General features: G+C 45.6%; 1 long non-coding RNA gene across 1 annotated transcript; it reads right to left on the reverse strand.

The window, feature by feature from the left end:
- Positions 1–10,031: 10,031 nt before the first annotated feature.
- Positions 10,032–17,221, reverse strand: LOC136367412 (uncharacterized). Its single transcript, XR_010744690.1, has 3 exons — positions 16,944–17,221; positions 15,054–15,499; positions 10,032–12,034 (listed from the first exon to the last, which is right to left on the reverse strand). It is a non-coding gene; the product is annotated as an uncharacterized lncRNA (long non-coding RNA).
- Between the last annotated feature and the right edge of the window lie 1,522 nt (positions 17,222–18,743).

Here is an 18,743-nt window from a genome sequence, read left to right on the forward strand (position 1 = left end):
TCTGCTCTGACAACTTTTGCAAGGACTAAAATGTTCTGGAGAAAAGGAGGCTCAGGACAAAACCTCATTGCTCTCTACAACTCCATACAGGAGGGTGGAACCAGGTGGGCATCAGCCCCTTGCCCCAGGTCATAAATGATAGGACAACAGGAAATAGCCTCAAGTTGTGTCAGGGGAGCTTTAGATTGGATATTAGGAACAGTTTCTTCATGGAAAGGGTTGTCCAGCCCTGGAACAGGCTGCCCAGGTCAGTAGTGGAGTCACCATCCCTGGAGGGATTTAAAAGACATGTATACGTGGCACTTGGGGACATGGTTTAGTGGTGGGCCTGGCAGTGCTGGGAGAATGGTTGGACTCAATGATCTCAGAGGGTTTTCCAGCCTAAATGATTCTGGGATTCTGTAGCTACAGAGCCCCACAGTGGGATGGAGGCAGGATCCTGCTGGGGAGCTGCACATGGCTGACATCTGACCATTCCCAGTGCCAAGGCTGGAACACTAATGCTGTGCTGCATAAACACATTGCATGGAACCTAACAGATCCAAGTAGAGACAAAATTTCTGTATTTTGGGGGAAACAGCTAATTGCCCTGGGGAAGGTCCTTCTTGTGAAGAGGAACTACTTGATCCCGAAGCCATGTTTGAAGGCTGAGGACTCATGCTGGAGCAGAGGTGTTTCCCTGTTTTAGAAATTAGGATGTATCTGCAGCAACATTGGGAGCACCAGGGTGACAGGGGCTGCATGCCCACCTCCCACAGCCTCAGCTGGAAGGAGCCACCCCATCACCACCATGACCTATTCACATGGCCTTTGTAAAGACAAGGACGAAGATGCTGCTCTTCCAGTTTGTTTCTTTTTACTTTCAGAGCAGGACCTGGTGAGATGTGAGTGCCTTGCCTGTACCACAGTGCTCTCCTCAAAGCGCAGAGGATGTGCAGGAAACCCACTGGTGCCCTCCCACACACGGGACGAGCACAACACCCACTCAGCACAGACCTCTTCCTACGGCTAGGAAAGGGCCTGCAAGAGCTCATCTTCAACCCCTTCACTGAACAGCAACCCAGGGGTGGCTGAGCCACCTTTGTGACAGAGTTTCACAATGAACTTGCTGTAGTTCAGCAAACCTCAGACACCTTGCATTTGGGAAATAGGAACCTCAGCCACCGAGATCTGCAGCATGTGAGCTCAGCTCTGCAGGAAAATGAACTTGCTTCAGTGTCAAAACTCAATTAAAAACTCGAGAACTTAGTACTCAGGACATGTTCCCTGCTGCAGACGCCCCAAGTGTCTGCAGGGGTGCCCCACTGTGCACCAGGAAGAGCCCAGCACAGCTTTCTGCTCTGGAAAATATACTCAGAAATTTGAGAAAAACTATGAGAAAAGCTCATGTTACACTTGATAACAACTTTGCAGCCTCTTGCACCTCTGCTGAGCAAACCACCATTTCCTGAACGGAGGTGTCAGGCATGAAATATTTCACGTGCTGGAGCAACCGTCACCGTCTGCTAAGTGACAAACAGAACTTCAGCCTTTCCTGGTATTTAATGCATAAATCAGGGTGTGTCCTGTGTGTCTGCTTGTGACTCTGCAATTGAAAACTCGCTCTCTTGCTTGGGGAGGCAGCAGAAAAAAATGTTTGTGTAGTCAGTGTAGTTTTAGCCTAAATGATTTTCTAGCCAAGAGTTTCTAGCGTGCAGTCTCATGCTGCTGCTGCAGCAGCACTGCCAGAAGTATCTGAGGGCATCAGGTAAGGCCATGTCTGAAGAACCAAGAACATGCTTCCTTTTCCTCATTTATCTATGGATTTATCCATTCCTTCCACTCCACATCTCACCAATGGGAAATTACTCAGCTGTAACTCATGAGCTCATGGCAGGCTGACCTCTGCAGAAGCATTTATTTTTCTTATTATCCCTCCAGGCATGCACTGACTATCCCATCAGTTCCATATCCAAAAGTGCCAGCAGCCAGTGTGGTCTGGGGCCACCGAGTCAGCTCATGTGTGGGTCTCCAGTTCACACAGCCTTTTCTCTCTAGGCCTCCACATGGATATACACCAAAAGAAGCACACCCAAAAGATGGAAGGAAGGGATTCTCCTCTCTACCTAGAACACAGCAGACCACACCTAGAACACTGTACCCAGTTTTGTGTCCTTCCAATACAAGAAAGATACTGACAAAATGGAGAAATAAGCCCCAAAATTCTGAAGCCACCAGCACAACCAGAGCACTGGGCCCTGGCTAAGAGAGGAGCTTTTCTTCTGGAGAAGGAGAGGCTTTGGGGACCCACAACACTCTCCTGCCAGGAGCTTATTGAGAGAGCAGACCCAGGTTCTGCCCAGGATGCATGGTAGGAGCACAAAAGAGAAGGAGGACAAGGAGCAAAAGCTCTGATAACAGGTTAACCAGGATATATGGGAATGTTTCTTCCTGCAAGGTCAGACAAACAGTGGGACAGTTCATCAGAGGTTTCCCAGACTGGAAACGGCTCAGGGCAACTTGGTCTGACCTAGCAGCTGACCACAAGCAGGATGCTGGAGTACAGCCCTCCCAAGGCCCCTTCCCATACAAATCATCGTACAGGACTAATTCTGCCATGTTCTTCACACAGAAACCAGATCATTGCAAGTGGTGCAGTCCACCAGAAGCTCTTTCCTTTTCCCCTCCTGCTTAGTGCACTGATTTACCACCTGTTGATCATCTCTCTTTAACTGGCAGTCACCCTCAGACCATACTTACAGAGGAGCTGTTTTCCTGTTTGATTTTGGTAATGTTTCACTTAAGGTTTGTGGTAGGCTTCCTGTTCTTCCACTCCAGCCAGACAGAGGAACACTGCTATCAATGTCTGTTGCCTCACTTGTTGCATGTTTCTTTACTGCACAAATTAAACAGCACAAGGTTCCTAGGTGAACCCATCCATATCAGCTCCAAAATCAGAGGTGAATCCTGACAGAATGTACATGGCATTTCTACCAAAGCCTTCCAAACCAACTGTGGCACTCTGTAAAGTGCTAGCTTAATATCTGCTTTGTCACTCCAAAAAACCCCAATGATTATAAACTTATTATCCAAGGAAAGATGAAACATCAATAACAAAGAGCATCCTCCTACCCCAAACAAAAAAATATTGGGCCAAAAGCTCTGACTGAATAGAAAGGGGGGAATTACCTTCACAGGCTGAGACTACTGCTGGAAGATGTAGAGATCCATTTGCTGCCCTGTTTCTGGCTCCAGGGGGACAAGGAGGAGAGCACAGCCATCACTTCTGCAGAGCCCTAAGATGCTCAGCCTGCTCTGGGCTCTGATGTATTACAGCTGGGATCACAAGCGCTTTCAATTTCTCAGGAATTTGTTTTCTCAAATGATCTAGATGCAACAACTAAAGCCCATGAGGCCCCTTGCCTTCTATAAAACGTGAAAAAATCCTGCAAAGACAATTTTAATGTGTATTATTGCTAGAATAAGCCACAGTAGACAATTCCTTATTTCCTACTGAAGAATATGAGAGTGGAGGGTAATTAACACAGATGAGTTAGAAAGAGGAAGTTGGTGCCTTGGAAATTTCTATTTTTTTTGCATGATATTCCTACTTACACATACCAGACATTGCCTGCCCTCATGCTCCATTGGAACAGAGGAACAGGAAAAATAAGCACAGAAAAAATAAAAACAATGTGCAGTGAAAGACAGGGAAAGCTGGAAATATGGAAGAAACAAAAATAGAAAAGTTGAGAACCAGTAGAATTTGACTTCCACTATGAATGAAAAAAAAAAAAAAACCACCAACCCAAAAAAAACAAAAAACCAACAAGCAAAAAAACCAAACAAAAAAAAATGTAACCAAACCAAAAACTTTCATTTTGAAAATGCAACACTTACTGTGCCAGAGACACATCTGTGCAGGCAGCTCCACCAGAATGTTTTCCTTGTTTTCCTCTACTTTTCAGAGCACTCAGTACTGCTCCTAAATTAGTTTGATTCATGCCAACCCATGACAGCCCACAGCACCCATTGCATGGAAGCCACTGTTTTAGTGGCTTTAGATCTTCAGAGGATAAAACAGAATTAAAGTCAAGAATGGTTGCAGCAGCTTTAAGCCATTTGCAGTTCAAAAAAGATTCAAACTTCCTTTGATGGAATCACCTGATCTAGAGTTATTAAAACTACAGGGTCTGGGTCTACCTGCCCTTAATTCTTCTCCAGTGTCCCAGTAAACTAGTTTGGGGTCTTCTCTCCAACCCCAGGATATCAGCAAACCAGTGCATTCCCACTATCAGGACTGCACTTCTGGTATCTCTCAAGCACTTCTACCCTGGTGTAACAAGCAATAAAAATTTCAAATTACATCAGAGTACCTTTGCAGAGAGGAGCTGATGTGCTGCCAGCTCCCAGCCTGCCCTTGGGAGCCCTGCTTCCAGATAAATGGATCTATTGGCTCTTTTCCCTTCCCCCTGTGCTAAATAACATCACTGCAAAGCCCTGGCTGATGGCAGGATGCAGCCACCGAGAAGTGCCCCTGGGTCAATTGCACCGTGGAAAACCCCAGCGCTGAGCTCAGCTGAAGAGCTGCAGCTGCTGGTTACAACATTCAAATGCAAATGGAAATTAAAAAAAAAAAAAACTTTCACAAAGTAAACGGCACCACACCGAAGCATGCAAAAATGCATTGCAGCAGCTTTACTTCCTATTTCCTTTTCCTTACAGCTCTGAAAATAATAACTGCAGAAGTCAGTGGGGCTTTTGCGGACAGTCGCTCGTGATCAGGCTGCTGTGGGACTGGCTGAGTGTTCAGGAGCCCTGTACCACACACCCAGCACTTCCATAGGGTCATCTTTTAAGGTGGAGAACCCCTTTAAGAACTGTGGCCAGAGCCCTGCAGATAGCATGGTGTAAATGTCTTACTCCAGCTTGTATTGCTTGTAGTCATAAAAGAGAGAAAAATTATGTAGAAAGGACAGTAAACACCCTTTTGAAGAAAAAAATGGAATAGGAACCCGAAAGATTCATTTTAATAGCTCAAGTATGTCTTTGTCCAAGGCTCAGGAATCCTTGACAAGCAATTGGGGAGAGGGCTTGGGGACGGTGAGAGGCAATATTGGGAAACGGGAACTGAAGTAACATCTGATGGGAAAAGAGAAGTGACTGGGATATTTCTCAGCTGGTTTCACATCCAGGCACCTCCTTTCATGCACAATCATTCCTGCTTTATCGTGGGTGGGAAAGTGAGAGGTGGCTGGAGCCAGACCCCAGATCTCGCCCAGGATATGGGGCTGATGGAAACCTCATCATGTGGGGACTGATTTATGAGGCACTTCTTATTTGAGAGAGAATTTTCCCTCTCATGCAAAAACAGCAGGCTGCCAGCAGGGACACTTGTGCTTGATATGCTTCTAGCATCTGCATCATCTCCCCCAAAATATGTGGTTGTGTGGCTTTATTTTACAATAGCCAAATACACAGGAGGGTTTATGTTTCTGCTTTCTTATATTTACATATAAACAAATCACATAAATATACCCCAGCACCACAACAGCCAGCAAATCCAGCTACACCCACAGAGGCTGGGCTTGGTCTAATTTCTAACAACACTGCCAAGCAGGGATTCCCCACTTCTTCCTGCAGTAACTTGTGGTGATGTACTTGGTTTAAAGCCATGTTCAGAGAGGCTGTTTTATTGCAAGTGTTTCCTCAGTACCAATTTTTAACTCACATGTTCACCTATCAGCTGCTTCGTAGGACCACAGAATGGTTTGGGCTGGAAGAGACCTTAAAGACCACCTCGGGGAGGGACACCTTCCACTAGACCAGGTTGATTCAGAGCCAACCAGGCTCTGAACACTTCAAAGTCTCCCATCCAAAGCCTCACACCACTGTAACACTGGGAGCTGTTGTGGGTCCTGTGGTCAGTGGCTGGGGGCCTCCACACAGAGCAGCTTTTTACCTTCCATGGAAGAGAAATCTGGTGTCTCCATAACCATGAGCTAATGCAAGACTTCTAGTGCAAAGGAGGAAAGCAGCACAGCTGGAAATGCAGAGACATTTGGGTAAATCACAGCAGAGCACATTGGATTGCACCCACCGTGGTGGGTGCTGGGCAACCCCCCCACAGACACGGGTTCTGTGTTGTGTCCCCATCTGAAACACATAACAAGGATGATGCAATTTACCACAGGTTCATTTTTCACAATCTTTTATCAGAGTAATTTAGAAACACCAGCAGACGCTGGCAAGCGGCAGTGTGATGACTGAACTTACCCTCACCTTGAGGCAGCCTGGGAAATATTAACCACAAACATGAAATAAACATACCACAGCCACTGGGTTTTTTGGTTGGGTTTGGTTTTGTTTTGTTTGGGGGGGTTGGGTGGTTTTTTTTGTTTGTTTGGTTGTTTGTTTTTTGGGAGGTGTTTGTTTTTTTTGGGGGGGGTATTTTCTTAGGGTTTTTTTTAGCTCATTAGCCATGATATCTTTTATAAAGGTATTTGTAACACCACAGAAAAGAACTGAAAACTCCAGAGGTGCATTTTATGCACTATAAAAGAGAGTTTCTTCCAGTTTACTGCCTTAAATTTGACTTTTGCTGTATCCTTAGTATAACACTCAGCTTGAAAAGAGCATATGTGAACCATATGCTTGAAAGGAGCACGTTATAATGGCATATGTGAACCAATGTGTTACACGTAAAAAGGAGAAATTATTCCTGCCAACATCTTTGAGGACACCTAAATACTCGAAAAGGTATTCTCCATTTCCAAAACATGTATTATTTAAATTCCTTTTTAACATCTTTAATTTAATTTGTAGTGTAGCAGCGAAATAATCTCTAGATAATATCTGACTAGGGTATAGTACTCTATTTGCATATGCTCATGCACTTGTGCCTATGCTTTCCTCTTTCATACTGCTTATAATTGACCCAATGGCCTCTTTTTGTGTTCTGCATTTTGCTGTGATTTGGTAAAAGCTGGCATACACTGCCAACTCACAGCTTGTGTGTTGGGATTTAAAGGGCTTTGATGGGTTCCTCTTTGAGACTGCCATGCACTGGACTTTCACATTCACAATGACTTTGTCTTCCATAGCTCACTTCGGTATTTAAGACTCTTTCTTGGAATGTAGGAAAAATACCAGAAAGTACCAAATTCCCTGCAAGCCTCACCCTCCCAAAGGACCATTTAAAAAGATTGCTTTTATTCTCTGACTAATCTGCCAGTATTTGGATGGAGCATTTGGTACCTTAAGTGAACCTCTTAGAAGGGATCTCATTACTGGCAGTATCTCAGGCTTTCCTGAAATGCTTGCTCTTTTGGATCCTAATTCTATTCAGGGGACATTTAGGATGTTTTTCACTGAAGCCACTCAGCAACACCTCTTTTCTTATAAAAATGTGACTGAAATGTGCATCACAAGGATGGATCCCCGCTAAAGTTATACAGTTAACTATAATAATGGTGGCTCCCTCCTGAAGTTACCTTTGTAAATTAGTTGATTTTCCAAAGCTAAATATTCCTTTGAACACAAAGGCCTCTTTGTCTTTTGAAAGAATTACCCCAGGAGGATTTGTGCTAATTTTGAGTTAAAAGGTGTTAGTGCTGTTGCTGGTTTCACTGCTGCTTAAGAATTGAAAAAAAAGCAGATACTCTCTTCTTGTGCTCTCATTCCTCCCTCTGCTCTGTGTGTCCCAGTTAATCTGCTGGTGTGACTCATTTGGTATCATCTAATAGTGCAAACCCTGCACAGTGTCACGTCCTTACAAGTGCCAGTTGCCAAGGAGCACAACCATTAAGGGGCAAAGAATATTAGGGCTGTGCAACCTGAGGTGCTGAAACTGAAAGTGGTTCAGGTCCTGCCACATTAAAGTGGGACAGCAAATCAGTTGATATAGGACACTTTCAGCTGGGCACCTTTGAGACTTGCAGCTTGTCACCAATGACACAGGAATCTTTCTGACTGTAGTACAGAAAGAGAAAAGGGACACCTGCAATGGTTCAGCTGTTTGGCATGAGAAAACAGCAAGGATTGTACCACAAAATACTTAAGCTGGATAAATTGCACTTTTCTGGTGGCGATGGTTTTGCAGTTGTTCTTTCTTGTCTGTGCCTTTACTTTTCACAGGAAATAGTGGGGGGGGTTAATGATTATTTTTATTTTTTTTTGTTTTATCTGCCTCCCTCTTTCATCTGCAGTTAGCAGTTTTGCCTCTCTTTTCTGGTTTCTCCTTCTTAACTTTTGGAAAGTTGTATGAGGCCATTCAATCTTGTCATAAACATTCTCATGCTGTGAGGATAAGTATAAGGTACATCTAAAGTGATAGAACAAACCCACAAAAATGGAGGTTTGTGTAGTCTGCTGTGAGAACTTCAGGGCACAAGTCATCTTTGACCTATGTTATGCTGTATTGATTTAACCTTGAGTTCACTAATTACTATCATAACTGTTTGGCCTTTAGTACATAGTCTTTCAATTCAAGTCCAATGTCTCAGCTATTTTTAATTTATTTCTAGTGAAGGCTTCATTTCCCCAAGAATATTGCAGGCCAAGAGCAGCCACAGTAGAGTTGTGCTGTCATAATCAAAGGTGTCATTAATTCTGGTACAGTTTGTGCTGGTAATACATCTAGAAAGAAAAAGTTTTAGTGTTTTTTTTTTGTTTTTTTTTTTTTTTACTTTAAAGTGTAGCCATTATTTTAACTATTTAAGAGTTGGATTCCCCCCCCCCCCCCACACACACACACAAAATACCTCTCTCTGAAACATTACTCAGGGTTTAAATGTAAAAGCCCACCCTATACAATGTGTTGCTGATTCTGTGCAGTAACTGCAGCTTAGCATCCAGTGATGATACCATGGGTTAAATGACATTCCTTCCACAGTGATGGAAACCTCTGAGACTGCCTATGCAGACATACACAACAAAGGTTAGTATGGCTTAACTCAAGTCCTAAAGTTAGTGTGTATTTTGAAACCTCCCAAAAAGGTGAAGTCAATCTCCTTGATTGCTGTAAACTGGAGTCCAAAGATAACTTCAATGTACTTTTTGTCATTTAGATCTGTCATTTACAGCTGTCATTGCTCAGCTTCTGAATGTGGGACTCCCCCAAATTGATGAAAGTTGTCTAGTTAGGAGTAGGTCAAAGACACGGTCCTGCTCTAGGAGAGTGGCTTCAATGAGAAGATTTTTGCAGTCTTAGTCACCTCCACTGCTTGTGATTTCTGTATGAAAGCAGTGGAAGTTTTCTGAAGGTAGTCAAGAAGTTGGCAATATGGACAGCTTAGAACTGAACACTTGCAGTGCTACCATGGTGATAATAGAAAGGACATAAAAAGTTAGGGCAAACAAAGCAGTTGAAAGGAAAATTAACCATTATTCCATTCTTCAAATATATTATTCTTTATATCATCATTTTCATCCAGTTTCACAGCCTGCATTGGTATCCCTAAAAAGGATAAGACAGAGTAAGATTTTTAATGGAGTAGATGTGATAAACACAGGCCAAGTCATATTTTTTACATAAAATATAAGTAATGCCTGAGCTACCCTTTTCTGAAGGTACTTAGCTCATGCCTGCTCAGAATTTTACTGTCATGATTGTAACTTAAATTTTTCAAGGAAAGCTCTGAATAGCAACATTTATTTTAAAATAGTAATTTATCTCCCTTATTTGTGTGAAACAGGCTAAGCCTTTTGCCATCAACAATGTTGCTTCACCTTTTATGTTGTATCCTGTTTCCATGTTGTGATAAATCTACTTAGGAACTGGCACATGGAATAGAATACTTTTTCTTTGTGTAAGCTCATGTAATTTAGCCTACTTACAGCAAAGTAAGTTAATTAAAATTCATTAATTTTAAGTCCACAACTAGCATATTTTACACATATTCTAACCATTTAAATTAGTAACAAAAGCATGCTAAAATACTTTACTTTTTTAAGCATACAAAATGCTTACCTTATATAATGAAAGGTATGTCTGCAGTATTTTAATGTACACCATATTTAGCCAAGAAATTAAAAACAAATAAAATAGTCCCTTTAATTTGAAAGTAGTTTTTAATTGGTTTTTGAATATGCAAAACACACATTTACCTTATGCATTGCATGCAGATTTAATTGTTATGAAAGCAAACCAAATTATTATGTTTAGATAGCACAGTTTTCCACAGTTTCTACAATTGTTCTTAGCACAGTTTTCTATTTAAGACACTCGAAGGTACTTCTAAGATACTGTAGTAAGCAGAAAAGGATGAGAGGTTGTGCTTTATTTTTTACTTCCTTTGGTTTTCTTTTTTTGTTATTTCCTCTTGTTCTTTCTCATGTCACATTTCAAGATACTGTGTGATTGAGAGTTATATTTACAGTTTACTAAACCATGGTTTTTGTCTGTATTTCATGTAATATTTTTTAAAATCCTGTAAATATGCATCTTTTTATGATTTGCTAACTACATATAAAATCTTCCTGCTGCTATAAAATGCTTTTATTTGATTTGCATTTTTATCACCATTCAAATTAAATGGGAACAGTTCCTATATTCACTGCTTTTGTACTGGATTCAGTTCAGCAATGTGGGCAAATGGTGCAAAAAAGTTCTGCTGAAAGAAGGGATCTGCATAAAAATTGACCAAGACACATGGTACTAGGGTCTTGTAAAGATTCAAAATTTCTGTACCATTCTGGCAGTCTGTCTTCACAGTAAGACTTGATGAAGTATTTAGCATTTATTGACAGAGTATACAGAATTGTATACTGACAGAAGATAGCAGCAAAATGTACAGTATCTCCTCTGTTATTTATCATTGTCTAAACAAATTTATTCTTGCTGTGTTACATAAAATATCTTAGTAGAGGCAAAGACTATAAAAATGCAACTTTGTTCTGGATTCATTAAACCCATATCTATTTGTGGACAGAACTGCCCTGCTGTGAACTCAGAGCTATAGAGAGTCACTGGTTTCAGTGAGCTGTCTGGAGAACTGCATTTATGGTGGGCTTGACTTGTGTGTCTGTAAGGTGGGGAGTTCTGTGGGTACCATGGACACAGAGACCCATGGCGTAGCTCTTTGACCAGCAGTGGTACACTGAGGCATGAGGGATTACTCCCTGAGTTTTTGTGGTAGAAAGGTTTTCTGCCTCTGTGAAGAACGAGACCTCCATTTTCCTGAGCAGAGCCATTCTGTGTGTCACAACGGTACCTGGAATTAATCAAGTGCTATTTGTACAATGGTGGGTGAGCTTGGATTATTAAGCTTCTTCTGTTTGATCTGTTTCCTATTTTAGTAAATAGCAGAATTTCCAATTACTCCAATGAAAATAAGATTAAGTTGCTACTGTATTTCACATGTTTGCATAATAAAACGGTGATTCTTGCAAATGTTTGCAATGGTAATTTCAAGTACTGAAACACCAGATCTGCTCAGGGCAACGCTGGAACTGACTTTAGTTGTTTTCCATGTTTCTTAGAGGGTGAACCAAGGCACTTCTAGTTTTCAAGGCAAGGCATTTCACAGTATCCTCAAAAAGGCTGCTCAATGAAAAAGTTGAAAAAACTAGGGTGAAAGGGGCAAAATCCCAGTCCTGGTTTATGCCATAGATTCAGCCAGATGATCAACAGTCATTAGTTTAATTAGGCACCAGCATAGTCTTTTACTCTGGCAGATCCCAAAAAGTTTACAACATCCAGCAGCTGCTTCCTTGCAGCAAGTCCCACAGCCAAAAGCCAGGCCTGGCCTTCACCTTCCCCTTGTGCCCCACAAACTCTGCCACACGTACAGGTGATTCCCACTTTCCTTCTCAGCTGTATGGAAAAGCACATCCTCTCAGTGTCACTGAGTCCTTAGGGAAAGCAACCAGCAGTTCCACTGCACACAGCTCAGTGTGAAGGACAGAAAGCTTTCGCTGACCCTTTCCCTTGCAGCCTCTCCTCTGCAGAGCATGCACTGGAGCTCTGCTCTTTGCTTCTCAGCTGAGGGTAGTGTTAGTGTCCTATTGCTGGAGTCCCCCGTGTCCATCTCCTCCTCGCACAGAGGAAGTGCTGCTGTGGAAACACACTGATGTTACATGTTCCCTGCTCAGTTGTTGGCCCCGTCACTTTCTGTGTCCTGCTGGCAGTCTGAACCTAAACTGAGTCTAAACTGACATCTCGCACACACAGATATGCCAGGAGGAACGTTTCTTTATTTGCATTGCATTTCACCCTGCAAATGACAGCTTTCTTCCCTTTACATCCTTCAATCTTCACACACACACACCTACACACTGGAGCTATGCACTTCCTTTATTTCTCAGCTGCACTCACCCATCTCCCTTGACTTCTCTACCACTTTTCTCTTGGCCTTGCTGTGCATAGACTTTTCCTCTACGACACCCATTGTGTTGCCTACCCCCCCGTTATATTGCTTTGCCTTTCCCACTCAACCTTGCACTTTCTTACCATTCCTTTCCTTTACTTTCCTGACCCATCCATGCCCTTCTTTCCAATCCAGTTCCTTGCATTGACTTGCTCACCCCTCCCTCACCTGGAATTCAAGACCCCTTTTTCAGGGGGATTTCTTCAACTTGCCCTGCCTGCTCCTCCTAGGACTCTCAAGGCCTTCTGGTCCTCCAAAGTTTCAGGAGCCTGTGAGAGGAAGCTCAGAGGAGGTCACATGCAAGCACATCCATCTGTCCTGGCAGCTTTGTTCCAGCACCTATTCTCGCATGTTTTGAATTTTGGACACGAAATTCACTTTTCATCCTTCAGCTCCAGGATCAGAATGACAGTTCTTCTGCATACATGGGAAAGCAGATAGCCCAAGAGTTCTAGGTGCAAATTAGAGACAGCCCATGTCGGATGAAGGCAGACACAGAGCATTCTGTCCACCAGCAATCCTTGAAGGCATATCTCATTTGCCTTGCCTTGGAAATCCCAATGGTTGGCTTCCCTTGCCCTGCTAACCCCCCCTACTCCTGCATTTACTTGCATGTCCATGCCCCACCCTTGAACTGCCGACTGCTTTCCTCCAGGGCCTTGCACTGCCAAGCCCTTCCTGTTTCTGCCTGGCTTACCCATCACTGGGCTTACCTTCCTGTGCCCAGCCCTGCCTAGAACTTCTGTGCCTGCTCTTTCCTACAACTTGGTTTGCCTCCTCCTCACTCCTCTGGCCTTGCCTACCTCTCCCTGTCTACAATTGCCTACACTTGGTTTGCACTGCCTTGCCTGCATGGAAGGCAAGGTCAAGAGTGCTGGGCAAGGCAAAGCAAAACAAGGAAGCAGTAGGTAGGGTGAGGCAAGGCAGATGCAGGCAAGGCAAGCAAACCAAGAGTAGGTCAGGAAAAACTAGGCAAGATACTGAAGGCAAGGTGTGGCCAGGAGACTCGGAGTGCCTTTCCTTGGGAAGTAAAAGATTTAGTGCCAGTGTTGGTAGGGCAGATGTTAAGGTACCGTGGGAAGGTATAGTCCAGCAAGACTGGGCTGGGCCCCTTCGTGTAGGAGGAATTGTTGGACGTGTTCAATACTGGACATGGTGTGTAACTTCTGCTTGCTAAGCTCCTGAACGAGAATGGCCATGATTTTTCACGGGAGGAAGGCATGTAACCCCAGTGTTGGAGGGGAAGATCAGTGAAATCTTTTTGTGCCGGCACAGAAGATTTGAGAGCAGGGACGTTTACAGCTTGGCTCTGCAGTCGGGCTGGTGTCGAGCTGGGCTCGGTTCGTTTCCCTCTTTGCGGGTCGGCAGCGGCATCGCGTGGTTGTTTTGATGAGCGCTGACGGTGCCCAGGAAAAAGTCGAGCGCTTCCCTGGCCCGGCCCCTTTCGTGTGAGAGCAGTTCCTGCAAGGGCTCCGCTGTGCATCCTGGCTCTAGGAGACTGACAGAATGGGATCCCGCACGTAGAGGGGAACAAAGAGCAATCGGTTCATTGTTGGCTGTGCGATTTATCAGCTGCAAGAGAAAAGGCAATTGCAGCATGGCCCCTTCCTTTTAGAACCTTTTCTGTGCAATCAGCTGTTCAACACGTAACTTGCACCCTCTGAACTGCATCCACATCCCCAGATACATGCACTTTCTCCCCAGCTCTGTGTGCTCTATGCTATGCTCTCACTCTCGCAGATCCCAAACGCCTTCAAAGCGTCCAGCAGCTGCTCACAAAGAAAAAGTCACAATAAAAAGCCAGTGCTGGTCTTCATAGTGCCTTTGTAGTTTGTAAACTAGAAGAAAAACACTAGTGATTCACACTTCCCTTCTCAGCTATATATAGAGCATCAGCACAGTCACTCTAAGTGACAGTCCATGGCTAAAGCAAAGTGTTTCTAACTGCAGTTCAGACTGAAAGATCTGCCAGGAGACAAGGCATTTGCTAACCTTCCCTTTTCCCAGAGAAATCTGATATTCACGGCACAATCACTTTCACACGGCTGCAGTGTTGCTGAGTCCAAGCAGCCACAGCTCACAGAGAAGTACATCGCATGACAAAAGATGTTCCTAAAGTAGCTATTTCCCCTAGTTGCATTTAAATTGTGCGGAGCATACTGAGGCTATGCACATTCCTTCTCACATATACTGACTGTCTCATTTTTCACGCTTGCAGCTCCACTACAAACATCCAGCAGCAGCCCTCATCAAATAGCTTCTAGAAGGCAAAGCTGCTGCTGGGCTACACCTTCAGCTTGCTGCACGTAAACCACATCAAACTCACTAGTGCACTGTGTATATCCGTGCTCTGCTGCATCTACCATCATGTTGTCTGGATCTCAGTGCCTAAACGTAAGGGCAATTATTTTCACACGGAGCTGGAAGAGGAATAGGTGGCTGCACAAGTAGCTGTTCTTGAACTTACTGCTTAACAGCTTAACAATTGCCTATGTGAATTAGGAAGGCAAGTGCCACTCCTCTGGCAGCCTGTACACTGCACACACCAGCCTGGTGCTCTACAGCTTCATTCTCCACCTTTTCACCCTGTTGTACTTTCATTCTCCCAGAGGCAAATCGCCATCTACTTCTCACACAGACCACTGCCAGCAGCAAAGCACTCTAGGGCACTGCTTCTGCTCAAAGACACTCGGGCCAGGCACTTACCTACTCAACGCTATGTACCACTGCTTTCTGCCCCTCTTGCTGTCTGAATCCAAATGGAAAGCTTCTCAGCCACATCTCACACAGAGAACTGTGCCAGGACAACAAGCTTGCTTGGAGCTTGACCCTGAAAGTTGTGGAAACTTTTATTTGCACCACATTCAAGGTCTGCTTTCCTTCCTGAAGTGTAAAGCACCGTCAGATTGACATGTTCTCTTCACGGTCCTTCTCAGCTCAAAGTTCCACATCACAGCTTCACAAGGACTAAAAATCTGGAGAGATGTCTTGCACAGAAAAATGTCCCAGGACAAACCCATGTTCTTCACGTCCCCTTCTCACTGCAGATTGTGGTGCTGTGTTGAAAGTCTTGGCCACAGAACAACAAATCCAGCAAGTGCATCTCTCCTGGCACATTTTGCTGAGTGAGAGCTACACGGAAAATCCAGACTCTGAGAAACAGAAAGAATGTAATTCTACCTCTCCCTTACCTTGCCTTGCTATCAAACTCCTTCTTTGCCTTGCATTACCTTCCTCACTCCTCCCCCACCTGGAATTCAAGATCCCTTTTTTGTGACATTTCACGGTCTTGACCTGCCCTGCCTACTCCTAATAGGACTCCAAAGGCTCCCATGTATCCCCAGTGTTTCAGAAACATGTGAGAAGAAATGCAGGGGAGGTCCCATGCAGACAGACCCGTCTTTCTGGGCAGCTTATGTCTGGGACCAGTGCCTGTATGTGTTAAATTTTGGACAGGCCATTCACATTTCACCCTTGGCCTCTGGGACCAGAATGGCAGTTCTTTTTCAGCCAAAGAAAAGCAGGTAGCCAAAGTATTTGAGGTGCAGATTAGAGCTCACCAATGTGAGATCAAGGCCAGAGCAGTCAGTCCTGGCCAGTGTTGTGTACCAGTAATCGTCCCATGTACCTGTCACCTGCCTTGCCTTGCCTTGGCACCCCAACAATTTCCTTGCCTTGTCCTGCTAACCCTCCCTAGCCTTGCATTCCCTTGCATGTCCATGCCCTACCCATGACCTGCCCACTGCTTTCCTCCAGGGCCTTGCATTGCCCAGCCCTTTCTGTTTCTGCCTGGTGTCATTTCTTAAGGAATGTTCCAGAGCATCCACTGTAGAGCTACGTCATAATCAGAAACTGGTACAGTTTGTGGAGGTAATATATCTAGAAAGAAAAGGTTTTTAGGTATTTTTTACTTTGAAATGGAACCATTATCCCGAGCAATGGAACCATTAACCCGAGCTCGCACCTGCTCATGGCAGGGAGGAGGAAGAGGAGAGGATGAGGAGGATGAGGAGAAGGGGAGCGCCGAGGGTCAAGGAAGAGACTCGCCCGCAGCCCCTCCCTCTGTCCCCGCTGCCAGCACCCTGGGCACCTTCCCAGGGTGGGCTGCTTCCCGGGGTGGGCACATTCCCAGGGTGGGCTGCTTCCCGGGGTGGGCACATTCCCAGGGTGGGCACATTCCCAGGGTGGGCTGCTTCCCGGGGTGGGCACCTTCCCAGGGTGGGCTGCTTCCCGAGGTGGGCACCTTCCCAGGGTGGGCTGCTTCCCGACGTGGGCACCTTCCCAGGGTGGGCACCTTCCCAGGGTGGGCACATTCCCAGGGTGGGCACTTTCCCGAGGTGGGCACATTCCCAGGGTGGGCACATTCCCAGGGTGGGCACATTCCCAGGGTGGGCACTTTCCCGAGGTGGGCACTTTCCCGAGGTGGGCACATTCCCAGGGTGGCCACTTTCCCGAGGTGGGCACATTCCCAGGGTGGGCACTTTCCCGAGGTGGGCACTTTCCCGAGGTGGGCACATTCCCGGGCTGGGCACATTCCCGGGCGGCCCGCTCCGCTCCCGGCCCGCTCACCTCCCGGCTCTGTGTGACACGGCTCACCTCAGCGCTCCGGCTGCGGCCCCGCTCCCTGTGACACTGCGCCGCTTTCGCTTTCCCTTTCCCGGCCGAGGAGGGGCGGCCCCGGCTGCCGGCCGCCCTCGGGGAAAGGTCTGGGGGAGCAGCAGCGGGGGGAGCCCGGGAGGAGCGGGGGGAGCCGGGAGCACGCCTGGGCTGCGAGCAAAGCGACTCGCCCCGTCTGCCTCTTACACAGCGGGTTTCTCTCTTCCCCAGATGCTCGATCGCAATATTCCCCTGACCTGGAGTGGGACAAGTGAAGGAGCACTTCGGTTCCTCACCGGAGGGACCAGAGGGGTTTAGCAGACATGTAAATGTGGCACTTGGGAACCGGGTTTAGTGGCGGGCTTGGCAGTTCTGGGGAAATGATCGGACTCGATGATTCTAGAGGGCTTTTCCCACTGAACGATTCTATGAGTTCCTGAAGATATGGCAGATCCAGCTCCCACAAGGTCATTCACCTCTTGGGACTTGAAGTGGAGGCACTTGGGATGGTGGTAGTGACTTTCTTCATGGGAAAGCAGCAGTCCCATAACAGGAGAGCTCCTCTCTGCAGTTGAGAGCAAGAGCTACATGAACTCTGGAGGCTTGGATAAAGCTATTGGAGTACTGAAGAGTTCTTATGGCTAAGAACAATTAATAAATAATAACTCAAAAGAAAATTAGGTTGGTTCTCCCCAGGGGCAAAGAACCCTCCAGATGGTCACAATTAAGATACTTTAAGAAGCCTCAATTCTAGCAAAGAGTCAACACTGACACAGCCAAGGGGAGAAAAGCTGGGACTTGACTCAGAAGTGCTTTACAGGAACAAGGAACATCCTCAGCTGGTCTGCAATATCCCTCCTGCACAGCTACTCACTCCAAGAGGCGACAGCTACTACCAGAAATGCTTACTCAATGACTGTAAGCTTTTAAGGTTTTTTTTTTTTTTTCTTTCCAGGAATTTAATCAATTACCTGGCATTCTTGGGCAGTTGCTGCTTATCACTCATTATTTACATTGCCTCAAAGTAAAGCTGACCTAGGAGCCAGTACACTTGTAGTTTGTCAGAAGGCAGGCAGTCAAGTGACAGAGGTAAGACTTGCTGGCCTAAGATATCAGAGATCTACAGTGCAAGTGAGACAGAAAAACTCTCTCTCTGCAGCTATGGACACCCATGCCCAGAAACTACTAGCTCTGCACAGTGCACTCTCTGATTTGGGAGATTTTTATTTTTTTTCTCTCTTCTCAGAAGCACTTGTTTCTGCACAAGAATTTCTGGAATGCTGCTCCCAGGCTCTGTTCAGAAGAATGACCCCAAATATAAGAAAAACCACAGTGCATAGGCTGCTAGAGGCACCAGGGGTTTTACATGAAACCACAGAATGGTTTGGGTTGGAAGAGACATTAAAGCTTGTCTCATTCCGCCCCCTGCCATGGGCAGGGACACCTCCCACTAGATCAGGTTGCTCTAAACCCATCCAACCTGGCCTTGAGTATCTCCAGAGATGGGCCATAGCTTCTCTAGGCAACATGTTCCAGTAGATACTTGTCTCTCCACAGCTGAAATTTTTTTTTCAATCTCTAATCTAATCCTGCCCTCTGTCAGTTTGAAGCCATTTCCCCTCATCCCGTCACTCCATGCTCTTGCCCAAAGCCCCTCTCCCACCCCCCTGGAGCTCCTTCAGGCACTGGAAGGTGCTCTAAGGTCTCCCTGGAGCCTCCTCTTCTCCGGGCTGAACAGCCTCAGGTCTCCCAGCCTGGCTCCAGCACAGAGAGGCTCCAGCCCTCAGAGCATCTGCAGGG

This window comes from Sylvia atricapilla, chromosome 14 (genome assembly GCF_009819655.1).
Source record: "Sylvia atricapilla isolate bSylAtr1 chromosome 14, bSylAtr1.pri, whole genome shotgun sequence".
Lineage (NCBI taxonomy): Eukaryota > Metazoa > Chordata > Aves > Passeriformes > Sylviidae > Sylvia > Sylvia atricapilla.